The 20,958-nt window shown below is 41.9% G+C and overlaps 1 non-coding gene across 1 annotated transcript in view; it reads right to left on the bottom strand.

Moving 5' to 3' along the window:
- The window catches only part of LOC103220335 (uncharacterized), a 77,752-nt gene extending 57,250 nt beyond the window's left edge, over nucleotides 1-20,502 (bottom strand). The window contains exons 1-2 of the transcript XR_005243324.2: nucleotides 16,421-20,502; nucleotides 3,021-3,397 (exon numbers count right to left, since the gene is read on the bottom strand). This is a non-coding gene — a transcript (uncharacterized protein). The remainder of the gene's footprint in view (nucleotides 1-3,020; nucleotides 3,398-16,420) is intronic.
- Between the last annotated feature and the right edge of the window lie 456 nt (nucleotides 20,503-20,958).

The following is a 20,958-nucleotide window of genomic DNA, read 5'->3' as shown; positions in this document are numbered from 1 at the left end:
AGAATCTGCAATTAAAAAGAAGAGCATGTGCAAGTTTATTTATGTCCTATTACACAAGCTCCTCCATTCTCCACCCCCACCCCCACCCTCTCAATCTGTCGCATTCAGGGATCTGGGGCTCTGAGCATTTGCTTGAATTAAACAGATTCAATGGCATGTCAGGGTTGGGAGGAGAAATGGAGAAGGTGAAAGAATGAGATGGAGCAATAAGTTAAAAAGAGAGATGTTGGTAGTCAATGCACAGATGCCTCCTCCTGGAGAGGAGACGAGGTCAGACAGACAGACCTGGAAGGTTCCCGTGGGAATAATCATATTATTAATAACTGTGGCAAAGATGCATGTTACTGAGTGCTTCCAGTGCCAGGCGCTGCTCCAAGCCCTCACACAGATGAGCGTATTTAATCCTCCCAATCCCCTAAGGAGGCAGCTTCTATCATAAACCCCATTTTAGAGCCCAGAGGCTCAGCAGGGAACAGTGACTTGACCAAGGGTACCACCGCCAAGAGGCGGCCTCCTGCCTGGAGCCTGCACTTGTCCTATGGCCTTCACACAGGTGCCTGTGACATTGTGGAACAGGTGAAGTCAGGGTGCGGTGTACAATACCACTGCAGCCTAGTTGGAGTTTAGAGCAGAAAGCATGAAGTCGGACTGGAGGAGTTTGAATCCTGGCCCACCATGACCAACTCTGTGACCTTGGCCAAGGTCTTTCTATGTCTCTGTTTTCTTATAAATGAAATGAAGATTGAGGATTGTGATGAGGACACCACCTCCTGGAGTGGTTGTAAGGCTTTAACACCATTCTGCATACATAGGGTTTAGCAGGGCCTGCCCAGATGAGCGGGATACATGGCAGGCATCCCTGAGCTCATGGTTTGTCCCTAGGAGAGCTCGCCCTGCCATCATCCGGGCAGATGAGCTCAGGCTTCCAGGCTTCTGCACTCACAGATGAGGGGTCCAGCTCAGGACAGGCAGTGGGAACCACAGAGGGAGAAATGCTAATAAGAAGTGACTCCACCCATGGAGCCTGTCCCCAAACTGTTAGCATGTTGGGAAATGTGCCCAAGTGTGGCAGGACCTGGCCTGTGGAAATGCCTTAGACAGAGGCAGCTGATGACTGGCCATGGGGATGCTGGAGGACAGCACCTGGCCTCTGCCTCCAAGCAGGGCACCATCTGGCTGGGGACAGAAGACTCTTCACACGAACCAATGAGTGGCCCAGGTGGGGTCTTCCAAGGGTCAACTGCAGCGTGTGGTTCTGGCCATCGGAGAGCAGAGTGAACAGTGAGCCATGGGCTGGGAGCAGGTATGGGCAGAAGGCCAAGGGGCTGTGGGAGGTGGCATGTGTGTGGGATGCTGTGACTCAGCCACCCACCCCAAGGACTAGCTTCAGGTCTCCCTGCCCCACCTTCATCAGGTCTCTACACTTTTGACCAGGCATTTCTGATTTTCTCTCCTTTTCCTCTTTTTGATGAGAAGCAGCTTTGTTGTCATAAGTGAGGCACAGCCAAGGCCAAGGTCTTCCTTTCCAGAGCTGTTCTGGGCTGGGCCGACTCTGCTGTTTGAATGTACAGGGCTCATTCTACAGTGTGCCAATAAATGTGCCCATGAAAAAGAAGACCTTTAGAGATGTGCTCATGCAGATGAGTCTATCCCACCTGTCACAGAGGGAGGCACGGCAACCATCTGCTAGATTCTCTATTCCCACCCCACCCCTTACATTTTTAACCACAGATTTTCACAGTTTGCCTTACTTATTTAAATCTGTTATTTAGAAAGACACATGTATTGCTAAGTAAGGAAACGGCAGCTTTTGCCCATTGAAGCCTATTCTTCCCATATTCTGTAGCTGGCTGGGGTCCACTGAGAGACCCTTATATGTCCTAGCCTGGGTGTCCTTTAACCAGGCTGGATTTAGGACTGAATCCACTCTGGATTATCGAGTGCTCTGTACTAGAAGGGGAGGAGAGCTGACACTTAATGTCTTATCTTGCAGAGTAACAGTGAGACCCCAATCTCTTGGTCTCTACGGAGGGGGATGTGGACCCCTCCTTTAACCCAGAGACAATACTGTGTGTCCAAATGCTATGCTCCTGAAGTCATGCTGCACAGCCAGACCATTGATTCAGTTATTCGGTGCCTACTGTATGCCACACATCATGTGCCAGGCACTGGCAATGCCTTGGGATGAGATGAAGTCCCCACCCTCATGGAACTGACACTTTTGTGGGGAGAGAAGAGCTAGAAAGCCCAACACAAACAAATTGTGTTAAGTGTCCTGAAAGGAACAAACTGTGATAGAGAATGGAGAATAGCAAAGACGACTGGGGGGAAGGAGGGCCTGCAGAAGAATGATGTGGAAGCTGGGCCCTGGCTAGGGAGAGGCAGGAAGAACTCAACACGTGCAGAGGGAAGGCAAGTGTAGTCCGGGAGGACAGGGAGCTTTACATTATCTGGGAAGCAGGAGAAGAATCTGGTCCTGGGCCTCCTCCCTACCTCCTACCTGCAAGCCCCGGGGTCCTCCCTGGCCTTCTCTGTCTTTGCAGCTCCTTAGAGTGGGAAGGACCAGGCCCTGTGCTTCTGCCCATGGCCTACAGAGCTCCCTAGAGAGCCTGGGCTGCCTGCTCACCCGGTAGTTCCAGGCTATGCCAGAGCCTGCACCTGGCCAGAGTCCCAAGGAGTTCCAAAACCTCCCCCAACCCACACGACACCCCGCTCGAGTAACAGAGCTTGCAGCCTCACAGCCACCGCTGCCATCTCTTTGGGCCTCTGGTCACCTCCACATAGCCTCATCACCCTCATCGTTTCTGCTGCAGCTACGAGGCACCACTCACTGCCCTGCCACGCCTTCAGCCTTCAGCACGCTCTCAGGAATATGCTACTGCCTGTTCCCCTTCTTTCTGGTGACATCTGGTGACTTCTTTGAGATCTCTTCAAATGCTGCTCCCTTTTGCACCCCCTCTCCTACGCTTTCCTGCCTCCTTCCCCTCTGTTACTGGCACTTCACTATAAGGCTTACTTACCCTGTTGTTAGCTATTTGAGTCTCTCCCTGGCTTTCCAAGGGCAAGGTCTGAATCACTTTTATACTTGCAGTCCCAGGAGCTGATGCAGAGAGTAAATCATCAATACAGCTTTGTTGAACGCATTCTTCATGAGCCCCTTAGAATAATAATCTCCTTCATGTATTCAGCATTTAACAAGCTCATCCAAAACTTTGGGCCATTGTACACTTGCAACACCGTAAGAGTAGGTGCTGACCGGCTGCACAGGTAGGGAAATGTGGAGAAAGCTTACATGATTCATGTTCGATCACACACAGATTGGTGGCAGGGCTGGGGCATGGTCCTAATATCCTCACTCTTACTTCACTGCTCTTCATTAACTTCAGAGCACTCAAGCCTGGAGTCAGAGAAAAAACACATTTCTCAGTAACACATCGTAAGATATAAGCTGAGTGCATACCTGTTTTAACACAACCTAAAAAAAAAAAAAAAAAACAAAAACTACACTATATTTGATCTTGGGCTTCCCAAGCCAAATAAATAAATTAATTAAAAGTGCACTATAAGATATGAGGTAAGTCTTTAATGAGCACCTATTATATACTGTTATATACGGAACTCAGTATTCTGGGAGACACAAAAGAATTTCAAGACTCTCCTACATAATACTCACAATTATTCAGGGAAAATGAGCCAGGGACAGACACAGCAATTGGAGATAATATATGGGTGGGTAAATGCAGATGCTCTTGGAGCAGAGTTGTTTCTGAAGTGCCCATGGAGAAGGCCCTGGGAAGTCATTCCCATCCATGGGAGAAGAGGAGTGATAGCAGAGAGGAGACGTGGGGATGAGGAGCAGGGGTGGGAAGGTGCACAGGACAAGGAGGCGTCCCAGGGGCTGGCCGGAGGGAGGGGCTTTATAGGAACACTTGTGGGAATGCTCCTCTGAGGACCAGAGAGGACCCAGACGTGGTCTTCAGGGATGTCTCATCCACAAGTAAAGCATGACTCTCAGGTGCCAGAAACAGTTTTGAGAATAACAATCTCTGGCATTGGAAAGGGTGCCTCATCCCCGGGGATTCTAAGAGGGTAGGATTTGTCTTTCCAACTCAGCTCAGCTTCATTCAACTCAGTTCAGCTCAGCTCAACTCAGCTTAATTTGGCTCAGCTCAACTCAGCTTGGCTCAGCTCAGCTCAGCTCAACTCAGCTCAATTCAGCTCAGCTCAGCTTATTTTAGCTTGGCTCAGCTCAACTCAGCTCAGCTCAGCTCAACTCAGCTCAGCTCAGCTCAACTCAACTCATTTTCACTCAGCTTGGCTCAGGTCAGCTCAACTTAGCTCAGCTCAACTCAGGTCAACTCATCTCAGCTCAACTCAGCTCAGCTTGGTTCAACTAAGCTCAACTCAACTCACTTTAGCTCAGTTCTGCTCAGTTTAACCCAGCTCTTCATATTGCCTGTCAGTCATGGATCAGCACTTCCTATCCCCAACTGCCACAGACAAAGCTAGTGAAGTAAGACACACGAACAGAGGTTCCTATCTCCTCTCTGTTCAAACCGCAATCATGACATCCATTCCCCGTTACCTCCACCTACCCCCATTGCAGGTGCTCATAACAATGTCCAAGGACCCAGCTTTGTTACTGAATATGGAACTTGCGGGATGGTTGGCAAAGGCTCCAGCCCTGATGGAAAGCCCTGGAGGATACGTGGCTCAGCTGAGAGTGTGATGACTCTTCTCCCATTGCAAACTGAGACCATAGTGAAATGGACAGAAGGAGAGAAGGGGTTGTTGTAGAGCTGATGGCCCTGCCTGCCTGGCCGCAACTGACCTGGCCATTGAAGTTGTGCTGGAACCCAGGCAAGTGTCCAAGGTGTCCTTAGGTAAACTTCTAAGGTTGTAAGGAGGTTTCTGAAGGACACACCGGGGCCTCATGGAAAAGTAGGTTTGGTGAGGGCCTTTCTCTATTCTCTCTTTCAAAGCCGTGTATTGGGCTGGTTCAGGGCACCAGGCAGGGCTCTGCTTCTTTCACTCTGTCCTCAGGCAACAGTACTGCATTTCAGCAGCTCTTTAACCTCAAAGACCTGTGAGTCAGTGTAGAGCAGGTCACACACAGAGCATCTCTAGTTGAGCCCGCTGGCCTCATCACAATGCCTGTGAGCTGTTCACGGGCCTATAGAGTTCATGCCCCTCCCCATGTGTCAACACAGGAGCTAGTCCACGCTGAGGAAAACATTTATTGTATCTTTCCCCAGCAGAGTTTCTGTGGAGAGATTCTCCACCGATTTTCATAACTTCTCTCAAAGCTTCACAGCCTTTGTTCAGCTGTAACCTGGATCTAACCTCCTACTACAACACAAGCCAGTTCTCTTTGGTCTGATCCTCAGAGACAGGCCCTTGAGTGAGAAACTCCAGGAGGTACACCATCACACTGGGAGTGGGAAGGTGGAAGAGAGAAGAGACAAAAGAAAGGGGGAAATGCCTATAGCCATTGCAAAACCAACAAGCAGAATGGTGGTAGAGACTAGCCTGGCCAACATGGTGAAACCCCATCTCTACCAAAAATACAAAAATTAGCCAGGCGTAGTGGTATGCACCTGTAATCTCAGCTACTCAGGAGGTTGAGGCAGGAGAATCACTTGAACCCTGGAGGTGGAGGCTGCAGTGAGCAGAGGTCATACTTGGGTGACAGAGCAAGACTCTGTCTCAAAAAAAAAAAAAGAAAGAAAGAAAACCCGAAACCATTTGTGGAGAATGTATTACATGCCAAGCACTAGGCATCATGAAGATACGTGAATACAAACACGTGGACACATATCTGTGTCTCACTCATTTCAGAGTTGTTCACAGAGTCACAGCTGCAGTGGAGAGAAGCAATTATGCACAGATGGGTAAGAGAGCCCAGGGATGCTGAGTGACATGCTTTTGGTCACCCAGGAAGTTGAAAGGCAGAGCCAGGTGTCTCGACTCTTGACCTCTCCTTGTTATTCCTCTCATGGTTGGAAGTGAGCATTTCCTAGGAAGACAAAAGAATCTTTTATTTTCTGGGTTCCTAGACAGGAAGTCCTGTTCACTGCTTTGGAGGGGTTTTCCTCGCCCAGGGAGACCCTGGCAGGTCAGCCCTTGTGTTCATGGTGCCTGCTGCTTGCAGAGCAAGTTATGTTCCTGGGCCTTCATCTTCTGGAAGTATGTAAATGCATGTCATTACTTTTTTTAAATGCTTGGGATTTCTGAGATCTTTTCCCCCTGAGGCTGCCCCATGTTCTGAAATGTGAACATGGTAAGCAGGATGGATACATTTTTGGAGCAGTAAGTACAACCAGATGTGTGGATGGGGCTGAAGAAACACCAAGCTTTTGTGAGGGATGCAGAGCCCAGAGACCCAGCCTGTTTCTCTCCTCTCAGGGGAAATTAGTTTAAAACTGGCAAAAAAAACCCAGGTCAAGGTGTTACCTGCCTACCAGTTTCACATACTCCCTGCCAGACTGCGAACCTGGTCTTGCTCCCATTCACCCAGCTCTCAGTGACAGCAGATGGCAGCCAGGTCCTGACACAATTCTCTCATTTCACTCCAACAATACCACCCAATAAATGGATAAGCAAGCTGAGGATCAGTTTCGCTAGGTAACTTGGCCAGGGCCACACAGGTAGGCAGCAGGAAGGGCTGAGATGCAAACCAGGACAGCTAGGCTGCAAAGGCAACCGTACTATCTTTGCAGACCAGCCTCTTTCCCCCAGGGACTCCCTGTCCAGTGGCAAGAGATCTGCAGGGTTCCAGCAAAGATGGGAGGCTCCATCCCAGGCAATGAGAAACACCTCCTGGCAGTATTGTAGCAGCCAGTGGTGAGGTTTCAGTGGAGAAAAAGTAGTACTCATCCTTGCAGGATTCAAAAGCAACGGTGAAGCAAGACACAGATGCATCAAACGAGTTGTGAATGACACATGTCACCACACAACCATGCTTAATTTTGGAGAAGCAAGTGGTGGATGCTTTAAGAGTTCTGCACTGTGACCTGGAGTAACCTGGAAAACATTCAGACTGGAAGGATTTAAGCTGCACGTTGAAGGATGGGAGGAATTTGGAGAGGCAGCGAGGTATGAGAAGCATATTAAGTTGAGAGTGTGTGAAAAGAGCAGGAACACAGAGAGAAATTAAAGAGGTGGTGCTGGTGAGATGAGAAATAACATTTACTAAGCACCTATTGTGTACCATGAATGGTGCTGGGGTTTGTGCATATTATCTCGCTTATTAAATCAACTATATTTAGTATTAATTTACATATATAAGAAAAAGCATACATTTGAAGTGCACAGTTCAATGAGTTTTGGTAAGTGTATATACCTGTGTAATCATCATTACAATCAACATACAAGACAACATTCTGTATCTGCAGCTCCCCTTGTATGAATTCAACCGACTGCAGACAGAAAATATTTGCAAAAAAACCACAATAAAAAAATAACACTATCATGCCTGTAATCCCAGCTGCTTGGGAGGCTGAGGCAGGAGAATCACCTAAACCTGGGAGGTGGAGGTTGCAGTGAGCTGAGATTGTGCCACTGCACTCTAGCCTGGGCAACAGAGTAAGACTGTCTCAAAAAGGAAACAAAACAAAACAAAACAAAACAAAAATATATATATATATATACACACAGCAATGAACAACAATATAAATTTTAAGAACAATAGAGCATAACAACTATTTCCATCGCATTAACATTGTATTAGGTATTTTAGTAATCTAGAGATGATTCAAGTATATAGAAGGATGTGGGTGGGTTATATGCAAATAGCACACAATTTTATATAAGGGACTTGAGGACCCGAATTTTGGCATTGGCTGGGTTCCTAGAAACAACCTCTTTGCTGGATATGAAAGGACAACTGTATACATTTCCATCATTCTCAAATTCCATCATTCTCATGTTTTTTTTTGTGATCAGTCACCAGCTCCCTCCCTCCAGCCAATCACTGATCTACTTTCCATCACTGTAGATGAGGTTTGCTTTTTTCAGAATTCACATAAATAGAATCCTACAGCAAGTGGTCTTTCATGTTTGGCAACTTTGGCTCAGCATATTTTTGAAATTCATCCATGTCGTTGCATGTATCGGTAGATGTTCCTTTATAATACTGAATAGTATTCCATTGTAAGGCTATCCTCCCACCTATTTGTGAACAATTTGAGTTGTTTCCAGGTTAGGGGTTTAATGAATAAAGTTTCTATGAACCTTTGTGTGCAAGCCTTTGTGTAGGCATGTTTTGATTTCTCCTGGATAAACATGAAGAGGTGGAATTGTTGAGTCATATGGTGAGTGAAAAATTTTATAACAAACTGATGAATTGTTTTCCAAAGTTGGTTAATCATTTTATATTCCCAATAGCAATGTATGAGACTTCAAGTTGCCCCACCTACTTGTCAACACTTTGTATTGTCAGTCTTTTTAAGTTTAGCAATTCCAGTAAGTGTGTAGTCGTAGTTCGTTGTGGTTTTAATTTGCATTTCCCTGATGATTAATAATGTAGAGTATTTACTTGTGCTTATCGACATTTGTATATCTTCTATGAGTGTCTGGATTAAAATTAGTTTAAATAATTAGGCCACTTTAAAATTGGGTATTTGCCTTCCAATAATTGACTAGTAAGAGTTCTTTAGGTGTTCTAGATATAAGTCCACTGTAAAATACATGTATTACCAATATTTTCTTCAGGTCTGTTGCTTTTTTATCTCCTTAAAGAGTAGTGTTAAAGAGTAGAAAATTTTAATTTTTATGAAATCAAATTTATCAATTTTCCTTTTGTAATTTGTGTTTTTTGTGTCCTATCTAAGAAATCTTTATCCATCCAGAGATGACTGAAGTTTTCTCCTGCGTTTTCATCTTGCTGTTTTACAGTGTTAGCTTTTACATTTAGGTCTATAATCCATTTCAAGTTAACTTTTGTGTGGTGTGGTGTAAGGGTTAAAGTTTGTCTTCTTCTATATGATATCTAATAGTTCCGGAACCACTTCTTGAAAAGAATATCCTTTCCTCATTAAATTGCCTTGGAAACTTTGTTGAAAATCAATTGACCAAATAAGCGTGGGTCTATGTTTGGACTCTATTCTGTTCTATTGATCTATATTTCTGTACTTATGCCAATACCAACAGTCGTGATTACTCCTGTGAAACAAAAATGAAATCCAAAGCTCCCTGACTGACTAAACAGACCCCTTTTGGCCAAAGAGAGCCCCAAGAACCTTAAAAACTAAGTGTTCTGACCAAGACGAGATGGGAGGTTGGTCACGCCCCATTTACCCCCTCCCTTGCTAACCACTATTAGACTTTTTCCCTAAGAGTTAAACAGAAACCAGCCCTGGAAAACAAAGAAGAGAAGATCCACTCAACAACCTGGTACCTTGGCCAGACTTCCCTCCTCTTTCAGTTTCAACAGAACAATCAACCAGCATTCCTTCCTGATAAGAGACTGCTGACCACAGACTGGCTCTGGCGTGCCCACGGAGGCTGCATACGGAGCACCTGTGTGTCCTTTGTTTTAACTTTTGATGTGTACAGCCTAATTTCACTGCATTTTAATGTTAAGTCTCCACCCCAAAGTGAACACGGGACATATATAACACATGTTTGCTTACTCTGCATGCGTGCAACGTTCCCTCATGCATATTCATGGCCCCTGCTGTAACCTGTTAAATATGTATGTCTATCCAATTGACCAAGCATGAGACTCCTGTAACACACTCCCTCCCTCGAAATACCTGCTTTCAGTCTCTGCCAGAGGCTACACCTCCAAGTCTTCAGGTTGCAACCCTTTATAAGAAATAAAGTTATCCTTTCCAAACTTACAAATTTTGTGATTTGAAGTGAACACTACTATTAAGTCTTGAAATCAGGGCATCTAAATTATGTAATGGTATTTTCTTCTCATTTTTTTTCCTAGCTATTTAAGGTCTTTAGTATTTTCTAATAAATTTTAGCATAATTTCCACAAAATAATAATTTTGTAGAAATCTTATAAATTTCTATACAAAAGCCTGCTAGGATTTTGATTGGGATTGCACTGAATCTGTAAAGCAATTTGGGAATAACTGACTGTTTTTTTCTGTTTTTGTTTTTGAGACAGGGTCTCACTCTGTTGCCCAGGCTGGAGTACAGTGGTGTGATCATGGCTCACTGTGGCCTCAACCTCTTGGGCTCAGGTGATTCTCCCACCTCAGCCTCCTGAACAACTAGGACTACAGGCCCATGCCACCATGCCCAGCTAATTTTTTGTATTTGTTTAGAGATGGGGTCTTGATATATTGCCCAGGCTGGTCTTAAACTCCTGGGCTCAAGTGATCCACCCACCTCGGCCTCCCAAAGTGCTGAGATTACAGATGTGAGCCACTGTGCCGAGCCTGACACTTTAAACACTATTGCTTGTATTCATCCAAGTTCTCTAGAGAAACAGAACCAAAAGGTTGTGTGTGTGAGCATCTGTGTATGTCTTAGTCCCTTCTAGCTGCTATAACAAAATAACTTAGACTGGGTAATATAAACAGTATAAATTTATTGCTGGAGGCTGGGAAGTCCAAGACCAAGGTGTCAAAAGATTCAGTGTCTGGTGAGGGCTTTGCTTTCTGCTTCAAAGACAGTGCCTTCTTGCTGCATCCTTACATGATGAAAGGGACAAACAGGCTTCTCAATAAAAAAAAAAAAAAAAAAAGAAAGGGACAAACAGGCTTCTCATAGCTTCTTCTATAAGGTAACTTTTTCTATAAGACCTTATAGCTTCTTCTATAAGGTCACTAATCCCATTCAAGAGGGTGGAGCCCTCCCGACCTAAAAGTCACATCTCTTAATACTACTACAATGAGGATTAAATTCTAACATGATTTTTTTGGGGAAATCAACATTTAGACAATAGAATACGGGCGCGGTGGCTCAAGCCTGTAATCCCAGCACTTTGGGAGGCCGAGACGGGCAGATCACAAGGTCAGAAGATCGAGACCATCCTGGCTAACACGGTGAAACCCCGTCTCTACTAAAACTACAAAAAAACTAGCCGGGCGAGGTGGCGGGCGCCTGTAGTCCCAGCTATTCAGGAGGCTGAGGCAGGAGAATGGCATGAACCCAGGAGGCGGAGCTTGCAGTGAGCTGAGATCCGGCCACTGCACTTCAGCCTGGGCGACAGAGCGAGACTCCATCTCAAAAAAAAAAAAAAAAAAAATAGAATACATATATTTATTTAGAAAGATTTATTTTACGGAATTGGCTTATGCAATTATGGGGGCTGGCAAGTCCAAAATCTGCAGAGTAGCCTGGTAGACTGGAGATCCAGAGAAGAGCCAATGTTGCAGTTCAAGTTCAAAGGCCATCTGCTGCCAAAATTCCTTCTTGCTTGGGGGAGGTTAGTCTTTGTTCCACTAAAGCCTTCAATTGATAGTATTAGGCCCACCCACATTATAGCGTATAATCTACTTTACTCAAAGTCCACTAATTTAAATGTTAATCTCATCCAAAAAGAAATCTTCACAGAAACAGCCAGCCAGTACACTGACTAGCCCTCCAGTACAATGTTGAATAGGAGTAGTGAGAATTGATATCCTTGCCTTGTTCTTATTCTTGGGAAGAAAGCATTCAGTCTTTACTATTATGGATGATATTAGCTATAGGTTTTCCCTAGATTTTCTTTATCAGGTTGAGAAGATTCCTTTTTATTTTCAGTTTGCTGAGAGTTTTACAATAAATGATGTTGAAATTTGTCAAATCTGTTTTCTGCATCTGAGATAACTGTTTTTTATTTTTTACTTTGTAAAGATGATGAACTACTTGATTAATTTCTGAATATTAAATCAACTCTGCATTCCTTAGATAAGTCCCATTTGGTCATGAGGTATTATTTATTTTATATATTGCTGGGTTCTTTATGCTAATGTTTTGCAGGAACTTTTGTGTCTGTGTTTGTCAGGAATATTGGTTGGTAATTATCTTATAATATATTTTCCTGGCTTTAGTATTGGTAATGCTAGACTCCTAAAATGAATTGAGAAGCATTCCCTCCTATATTTTCTGAAAGAGTTTGTGTAGTATTTGTATTTCTTCCTTAAATGGTGGATAGAATTTCACCAGTGAAGCTACCAGGGGCTATATTTTTCTTTATGGAAAGTTGTAAATCAAAAATCCAGTTTTTAATAGATGTAGGGCTATTTAGATTTTCTATTTCTTCTTGATTCAATGTTGGTAATTTGTGTTTTTCAAGAAATTTATTCATTTTCTCTGCAGTGTCAAATTTATTTAAAATTGTTCATAGTATTTCCTTATTATTCTGTTTATAAGATCTTTTAATTTATATAGAATTCCTGATACTGGTAATCTATATTTTCTCTCTTTCTTTCCTTGATCAGTCTAGCTAGAAGTTTATTACTTTTATTGATATATATGAAGAAACAATTTTTTCATTGATTTTATTCCATTATTTGTTCATTTCATTGATTTCAATCCATTTCATCGATTTCTGCCTTTATTGTTTCTTTCGTTCTACTTACTTTAGGTTTAATGTACTCTTATTTTTCTACACTCTTAAGCTAGAAGTTTTAGATCACTGATTTTAAAGCTATTTTCTTTTCTAATATAAGCATTTAAAGCTATAAATATCCCTCAAACACTGCTTGGCTGCATCTCACAAGCTTTGACATGTTGTATGGTCATTTTCATTTGGTTCAAATATGTTTCCATCCCCTTTGATTTCTTCTTTGATCCATGGGTTACTAGAAGTGAGTTTTTACATTTCTAAGCATTTGCATATTTTCCACATCTTTCTGTTACTGATTTATAATTTAATTTCAAATTACTATGATCATTCATATTAGTATTAGTACTTTGGATTATTTAAGTTATTGTAAGTTTTTTGAGACTTACTCTCCATCTCAGCATCCAGTCTATTTTGGTAAATGTTCTATGTGTACTTGAAAATGTGTGTCTTCCGTTATTGTCATGTGAAGTGTACTATATATGTCATTTCTGTCAAGTTAGTTGATAGTATTGTTTAAGTCTTCTATATCTTTGTTTTCTGATTATTTGTTTTATCAGTTACTGAGAGGAATTTTGGGATCTCCAGCTACTATTGTGGATTTGTGTCTTTCTTCTTTCAGGTCTGTCATTTTTTTGCTTCATGTATTTTAAAGTTTTCATATTGGGTACATATACATTTTGGATTGCTTTGTTCTTGATCTATTGACCCCCTTATCATTATGAAATGTTTCTCTTTATCCACAGTCCTACAATATTCTTTGTTCTGAAGTGTACTTTGATATTAACATAGTTACACTGACTTTTTAAATAATTAATGTTGTGCATGGTATTACTGCATGGTATATCTTTTCCCATCCCTTTCCTTTAATCTAACTGTATCTTTATATTTTAGGGTTTTCTTTTTAAAGAGTGTATAGTAGGGTCTTGCTTTTAAATCCAGTCTGACAATCTACGTTTATGAATTATAGTGTTTAGATAATTTACATTTAATGTAATGATTAAGTCAGATATATATCTACCATCTTGCTACTTGTTTTCTATTTGTCCCATCTGTTCTTTGTTCCCTTTTTATTCCTTTTTGTCTTCTTTTGCATTCATTGTACATTTTTTAGTATTCTATTTTATCTCCACTATTGACTTGCAAAATATATCACCTTGTTTTATTGTTTTTAGTAGTTGCAATAGGGTTTAAAATATACGTAATTAATATATCACCTCTACCTTCAAATAATATTATACTAATTCACATATAATATAAAAACCTTCCAAAAATATCTTTCATTTTTATATTGTTGTCATACACATACTTTACTGCTGCATGTTATTAACATCACAATACTTTCTTTTGTTTCAAATCATTGTTTTAAAAACTAATTTTAAATAAAGGAAAAGGAAAAAAAGTAGTTTCTTCTTATCCATGTATTTGCCATATCCTAGTCTCTCCAGTTATTTGTATTGATTCAAGTTTCCACTTGACATCATTTTCCTATTGCCTAAAGAACTTTCATACCTTTTTAAGTCCGGTAGTCCTGGGAACAAGTGCTCTCATCTTTTGTCTACCTGAAAAAGTCATCATTTCACCTTCATTTTAAAAGTGGGTTTGGGCCATAATCTTAAAAGACATAATCATAAATGCCATAATCCTGTTAAAATCCCAAGAGATCAAAATCCCTAAAGTCTAAAGTCTTAAAAATCATAACGCTGAAAGATCAAAGTCTGAAAATCTAATTTTGGAAAAACTAATTTCAAAAAATTATTTAAAGACATTTATTTACATTTTTAAAGAGAGATTTCCTTGAGAAACATATAAAGACACAACAGAGCACTTCATACTTTACCCAATAAAATGGGCAATCACAACATACATATTTTTACAAGCATAAACACTCAGGTATACTAACAATAGTCACATGGATATAATAGTTATAAGCAGATGAATCATATTCATAAAGGAATAGGTGAAAATGCAAAATGTATACATGCATGTCATTATGGTCAGTAATTGTGTGTGCCCAGCTTTATAACCGCTGTCATTTGAAATAACATGATGGGCAACCTAAGTCTTTTGATGAAATCAATCAAAAACCTCGGTGGGTCACCACTGTATATGCAGTGGCCCAAAGAGCCAAGATTTTGAGACATTTTATCTTTCTCAAGTGCAGATGTACAAAAAGAACATCTTTTCGTTTGCTGAGGAAGTTTCAATATTTTACATCCATGGACAATGCTTATACGACAAAGTCAACGCTGTGATAATGCAACTTTATGGAATTACATTTGCAAAAATTTCATAAAACAAATTAGAACTCACTAAAAGTCTTTACACAATTTATACTTAGTACTGGAAATGATTTGAAGATGAAATACATAGCATAGCAAATTGGTGTTATATGTGAAGGGGCAGAAATCACACACAATTGAATAACTTAGCAGGGGAGATTTCTTGTATTTTTTGCCTGCATTTTCAATTCTTTGATCTTTGAAACACTCATTGAACCTGTATTTGGAGAGTGGTTGTGGTGTACAAATTTTGTAAGTATATGATGTCCTTTTGAAATTCTGGTTATTGCTTGGCTGTTGCAATTAAGCAATTTTCTGTTTTTGCGGTGTCAAAAATAATTACTTTTTTTTTTTTCCTGAGACATAGTTTCACTCAGTCACCCAGCCTGGAGTGCAGTGGTGCGACCTCGGCTCACTGCAATCGCCACCTCCTTGGTTCAAGCAATTCTCCTGCCTCAGCCTCCGGAATAGCTGGGATTACAGGTGCCCACCACCATGCTTGGCTCATTTTTTGTATTTTTAGTAGAGACGGGGTTTCACCATGTTGGCCAGGTTGGTCTCAAACTCCTGACCTTGGGTGATCCGCCCACCTCGGCCTCCCAAAGTGCTGGGATTACAGGCGTGAGCCACTGTATCCGGCCATAATTAGCTTTTTTTTGTTTTTGTTTTTGTTTTTGTTTTTGGAGATAGGGTCTCACTCTATCACCCAGGACTGGAGTGGTGCAGTGGCACAATCTCAGCTTACTGCAGCCTCGACCTCCTGGGTTCAAGTGATCCTGCCACCTCAGCCTCCCAAGTAGCAGCTGGGGCTACAGGCTTATGCCACCAGGCCCAGCTAATTTTTTAAATTTTTTGTAGAGATGGGTTCTCTGCCATGTTGCCCAGGCTGATCTCAAACTTCTGGGCTCAGGCGATCCTCCTGTCTCAGCCTCCCAAAGTCCTAGGATAGCAGCTGTGATCCACCATTCCTGGCCTAAAATTAGCTTTTAAATTTGTATCTTTCATCATTAAGTAACCTTGTACACTTTTAACTTTTCACTTTTTTTTTTTTTTTTTGTAAGGAACAATTTCACAGCTCTTTTCCATTGTTCTGTAAGGAATACGGTAAGAAGGAATGATACTTGGCCTCCCCAGTACCAAATCTATATTAGGCAGTGTTCTCCAGAGAGATAGAAGAAATAGGATTTGTATATAGGTATATGAGAGGAATTTATTAGGGGAACTGGCTCATGCAAATATAGTGGCTGAGAAGTCCTACGACAGGCTATCTGCCAACTGGAGACTGTGGAATATGGGAAGTGTGGTTCAGTCCAAGTCCGAAGGCCTCAGAGCCAGGGAAGCCAATGGTGTAACTCTCAGTCCAAGGCTGAAAGCCTTGGGATCCAGGCGGGGGCTGCTGATGTAAGGCCTGGAGTCTAGAGGCTGTCAAGTCTGGATCTCTTATGTCCAAAGTGGTAGAAGAAAAGCCTGTCCTAGCTCTCAGAGAGAGACTCATTCACCTTCTGTATCTGTTCTCTCTGGATCCCTGGATGACTGGATGGTGCATACCAACGATGAGGGCAGATCTTCCCCACCTAGTCCACTCAGACTCACACAGCAATCTCCTCTGGAAACACCGTCACAAACCCACCTGAAATCATGCTTTACCAGGTTTCTAGGTATTCCTTAATCCAGTTGAATTGACACCAGGTTTCTAGGTATTCCTTAATCCAGTTGAATTGACACCTGAAATTAAGTGCACAGTTCCCCTTGTCAATTTGGCACATACACGCATCTCCTTAAACCAAACTTAATTTCCAAATAAAGACAATAACAAGGTAATAGTTCTGCCTAACATGCTGCAGCCAACATGATTCAACTATCTTGTGCACAACTGAAGACGCACTAATCCCTTCTCCAGAACTTGGCTTTCAGAATTTCAGTTCAGTTTGAGATTTTAATTTTTTAGGATTGTGATTTTTCAGGATTTTAGACGTTAGGAATTTTAATCTTAATTTTTTTGTTTTTTATTTTTTGAGATGAAGTCTCACTCTGTCACCCAGGCTAGAGTGCAGTGGTACAATTTCAGCTCACTGCAACCTCTGCCTCCTGGGTTCAAGGGATTATCCTGCCTCAGCCTCTGGAGTAGCTGGAGTGGCACATGCCACCACGCCCAGCTTATTGTTATTATTATTTTTTTGTATTTTTAATAGAGATGAGGTTTCACCATGTTGGCCAGGCTGGTCTTGAGCTCCTGACCACAAGTGATCTTCCCGACTTGGCCTCCCAAAGTGCTGGGATTATAGGCATGAGCCACCATGCCAGGCCGGATTTTAATCTTTGGGATTTTGACATTCAGGATAATGGCATTCAGAATTATTATTGGCAACATTTTAAATTATATTTTTGCTAGACTTAGAATTCTGGGTTTGCTTTTTTCCTTTCCATACTTTAAAATGCATTCCATTGTCATCTGAATTGCATTGTTTCTGATGAGAAGTCTGCATTAAGTTTTATCTTTTCTCCTTTGTGTAAAATGTTTCTTTTGTCTCTGGATGCTTTAAAGCTGTTTTCTTTGGAGCCATTTTTCAGAAATTCGGTCATATATTAATAACATCTTGGTGTAAGACATTTGGCTCTATAGATTTATATTTCTCCTTAAATTTAGGGGGAAATTCACTATAAAATTTTCCAGCTTTTTTCTATTCCTCCTCTCTCTTATCTTTGTGGCACTCCAAGTTCATGGGTACTAGACTGCTTCATATTGTCCCACAGGTCATTGAGGCTATGCTGTCTCTCCCTACTCCCCCGCAAGTTTTCTTTCTTTCTTTTCTTTGGTTTAGATAAGTTTATATTGCTACGTCCTCAAATTCACTGTTATTTTCTTCTGTAGTGCCAAATACACTGTTAGTCTCATCCAGTGAAATTTTCATTTTATCTCTTGAAGTCCCATTTGGTTCTTTTTCATATCTTTCATTTCTTTCTCATTATATTCATTTTTCTTTGACTACATAAACTTATTTATAATAGCTGTTTTAAAGTTTTTGTGTGCTAATTTCATCATCTCTGTCATTTCTTAATTTTTATCTACTGATTTTCTTCCCGGTTATAGGTCCCATTTTCTTGCTTCCTTTCATGCCTTGTAATATTCTTTTGGATGCTGGACATTGTGGATTTTATTTTGTTCTGTGTTGGATTTTGTTATGTTCTTTTGAAGAATGTTGATCTTTGCTCTGGCAGGCAGTTAAGTTACTTGCAGAATAGTTTAACCCTTTTGAGGATTGTTTTTCAGCTTTGGTAGCACTTCTGCTAAGGTGTGACTCTTTTGTGGTCTCTAACTGAATGACTCTGAACCTCAGTGTGGACTTTCTATGCCGGCTGGTTGAATGCAAGTATCTTGTAGCCCTGTGTGACTGCTGGGAATTGTTCAGCTTATATCTGCCTAGTAGTCCTTTACTTAGTCTCATGGAGTTTCACCGTACTCAAGTTCAGCTTAGTGTTCAGCAGCAGGTTCAAGGGGACCCCTCTGCAGATTCTGAAAGTTCTCTCAGCATAACTCCCTTCTTCAAGGTACTTTGTTACACAAATTCTGGCTGACTCAGCCTCCCTGAACTCTGATCTCTGATACTTCAACTCAGTAAGACCACCATGCTCTTCCCAGGATCCTACTGCCTGCAATATGGTCCCAGAAACTGTCCCCAGGCAGAAACCTGGGGCAATGAGAGGGTTCACCTCATTCATTTGTCTTCTCTCATGTATCATAGTCCTAGGCTGACTGTTGTCTAATACCTGAACACAGGTGTGGTATATAATTTGTCCATTTTTGTAGCTGGTTATGGTAGGAGGCAAGTTTGGTCCCTGTTTCCCCAAAATAATATTTATCATTTTTAAGAAAGTGAAAAATTACAAGCACATAGAAAAATATGGAGAAAATTCAACCAGTGAACATGTTAAAATTTGCCATATGTGCTTCAGAATTTTTTTTAAAGAACAAAAGTATTCCAGATACAGCTTAAGTGCTTTAAATCTTTTTTGATTTTTATAACGACCCTGCCAGGTGGTGATAATTACTTGAATTTTATCCAAGGAAAAAGAAACTTTCCAAGGATGGCATAGCTGGTCACGCACAGAGCTGGGTTTAGACCTTTTTAGGCCATCTTCAGGCTACAGAAATAGACTCTCAGGTGACCTGCACATCGTGTGTGCAGGAGCAAGACGGTGTCTGGGCTGACCGGGTGGCAGTGGAAGGGTCCATAGGGAGTAGTGGGAGAAATGACTTTAGGTTAGCTGGGTGTGCCCACCGACAGACTCTTGAAAATCACACAGAAAACTGGCTTTCTTACTATGAGTCAATGATACGTGAACCTCTTTAACATGCATATGACTGGGCTTTTGAAATGAACTCCAAAGCAGTGTGACTTAGCCAGGGCCAGATGGCTGTGGGAGGACGTGAATAGCCAGTAGGTATGGATGAACTCATTCCCGCTCAGGATTTTTCCTCAGGTGCTGCCACGAATCAGGTTAAATAAGGCTCCCTGAAACATCCCTATCATCACCTGAAGTGACCAATTTTGCTAGGTCTCTGTGGCATCACTGTCGTGGGGCTCCTCTCATTGTCTGTGATTTAGTGACTGCTTTCTTCCAAATGGCTGCCTTGCTGCTCATGTGATCCACCCACAGACTGCATGGCTCAGGTCCATGTTGAATTTCACAGATTGTTTCATTATCAAATTTTAGTAGTTGGAGAGGAGGTGAAAGTTTTCACGCAGGTGTGCAAAGTTCTAAGGAGGATATAGGAGTGGGAGGTGTCATCTGGAGCCCTCCATGGATGGAAGAACAGTTCTTTTTAACCAAAGAGCCAGATTAAGCAAACACTAATAATCATGGATATCATGAAAATTTCCTGTTTTGTTTAGGGTCCGCTTCCTACTTTCTGGGAACCATCCCATCCTCTCACTACACAGCTTTGCGGGGAGGGGGACAGTCATATCCTTATGTGGCTTGGCTCCTGGCCATAGTGGTTCTCTCAAGTTGGGCCATGAATCCCTTCCCAGGACCTCTGGACGTGGGACCTAGAGTAGCATTGGTGTCTCTCTGCGAAAAAGGAGCTGTGGGCTGTCAACTCTGTCAAATGTGGGGCAGTCCCCACATTTCCCACCCTGGGGAAGCAGAGGCTGCTTGTCAGCAGAGAGAAAAATGGAGCAGGTGCTTTAAGAGGTACACAGATAAAAGACGGAGAGAGCCCCATCCTATGGCTGAGAGCCTGGTGGCGTCCTTGGATCTTATGACACATCCCAGGTTGTTTCTTTTTTTAAATCTCCATCTTGTGTAAATTCAATGTGAGATTATTTAATAATAAAATCTGCATTGGGTCTCCAAAATGGTAAACATTACATACATAATCTCACCTAGGGCTAACAGCAACTATAGCACAGCAACTGCAAGGGCATGAAGAGGATTGCTGGGTGCAGGTGAGAGGGTTTCCCTGGGGTACAGTGGGGGCTTTAGAAGAAGGTCCATTTTAGCTGCACTTGTTGAGGCTCAGCATGCCTGGAGGCAGGAGATTACGTGTGTTAATTCCTTGAGACTTCAATTTCAGTATTGGAACTAATTAATGTGATTGCTAAAATATCTACAGTTCTTCTTTCTGGGATATTTCAGTATAAGGCAGGGTATCCAATAGAAATATTTAATATAATAATGTGAACCACATATGTAACTGTAAATTTTCTCATGGCCACATTAAAAATGTAAAAAGATACAGGTGAAATTAACTTTAATAATATCTTTATTTAAACTGATATATCCAAAATATTCTCATTTTAATATAATCAATACAGAAAAAATATTAGTGAGATATTTTACCTTCTTTTTTTGGCCTTAAGTCTTCAGGGTGCAGTGTGAATTTTAGACTCACAGCACATCTCAGTCTGGACCAGTCACAGTGCTTGAGCTATAAGTGCTTGAGAGCCATGTGTAACTAGTGGCTGCTGCATTGGACAAGGCAGGTTTCTAGCATTATTCTCAACTAGCCAGGAGACCTGCCCTTGATAAGCAGAGGTTCAGAAACAGAGACTCCTCCTTGGGCTGGCTCAGAAAAGGGGGGTTTTGTGCAAGGATCTATGTTGAAGAGATGGTGTCTCAGAACAGGAGCCTTGGCCTGGGTGGCTCTCATGAGAGCTGGGACTG

Source organism: Chlorocebus sabaeus, chromosome 14, assembly GCF_047675955.1.
Source record: "Chlorocebus sabaeus isolate Y175 chromosome 14, mChlSab1.0.hap1, whole genome shotgun sequence".
Classification (NCBI taxonomy): Eukaryota; Metazoa; Chordata; class Mammalia; order Primates; family Cercopithecidae; genus Chlorocebus; species Chlorocebus sabaeus.
Note: the sequence above shows the minus strand (reverse complement) of the source record. Positions and strands in the feature narration are given on the sequence as shown.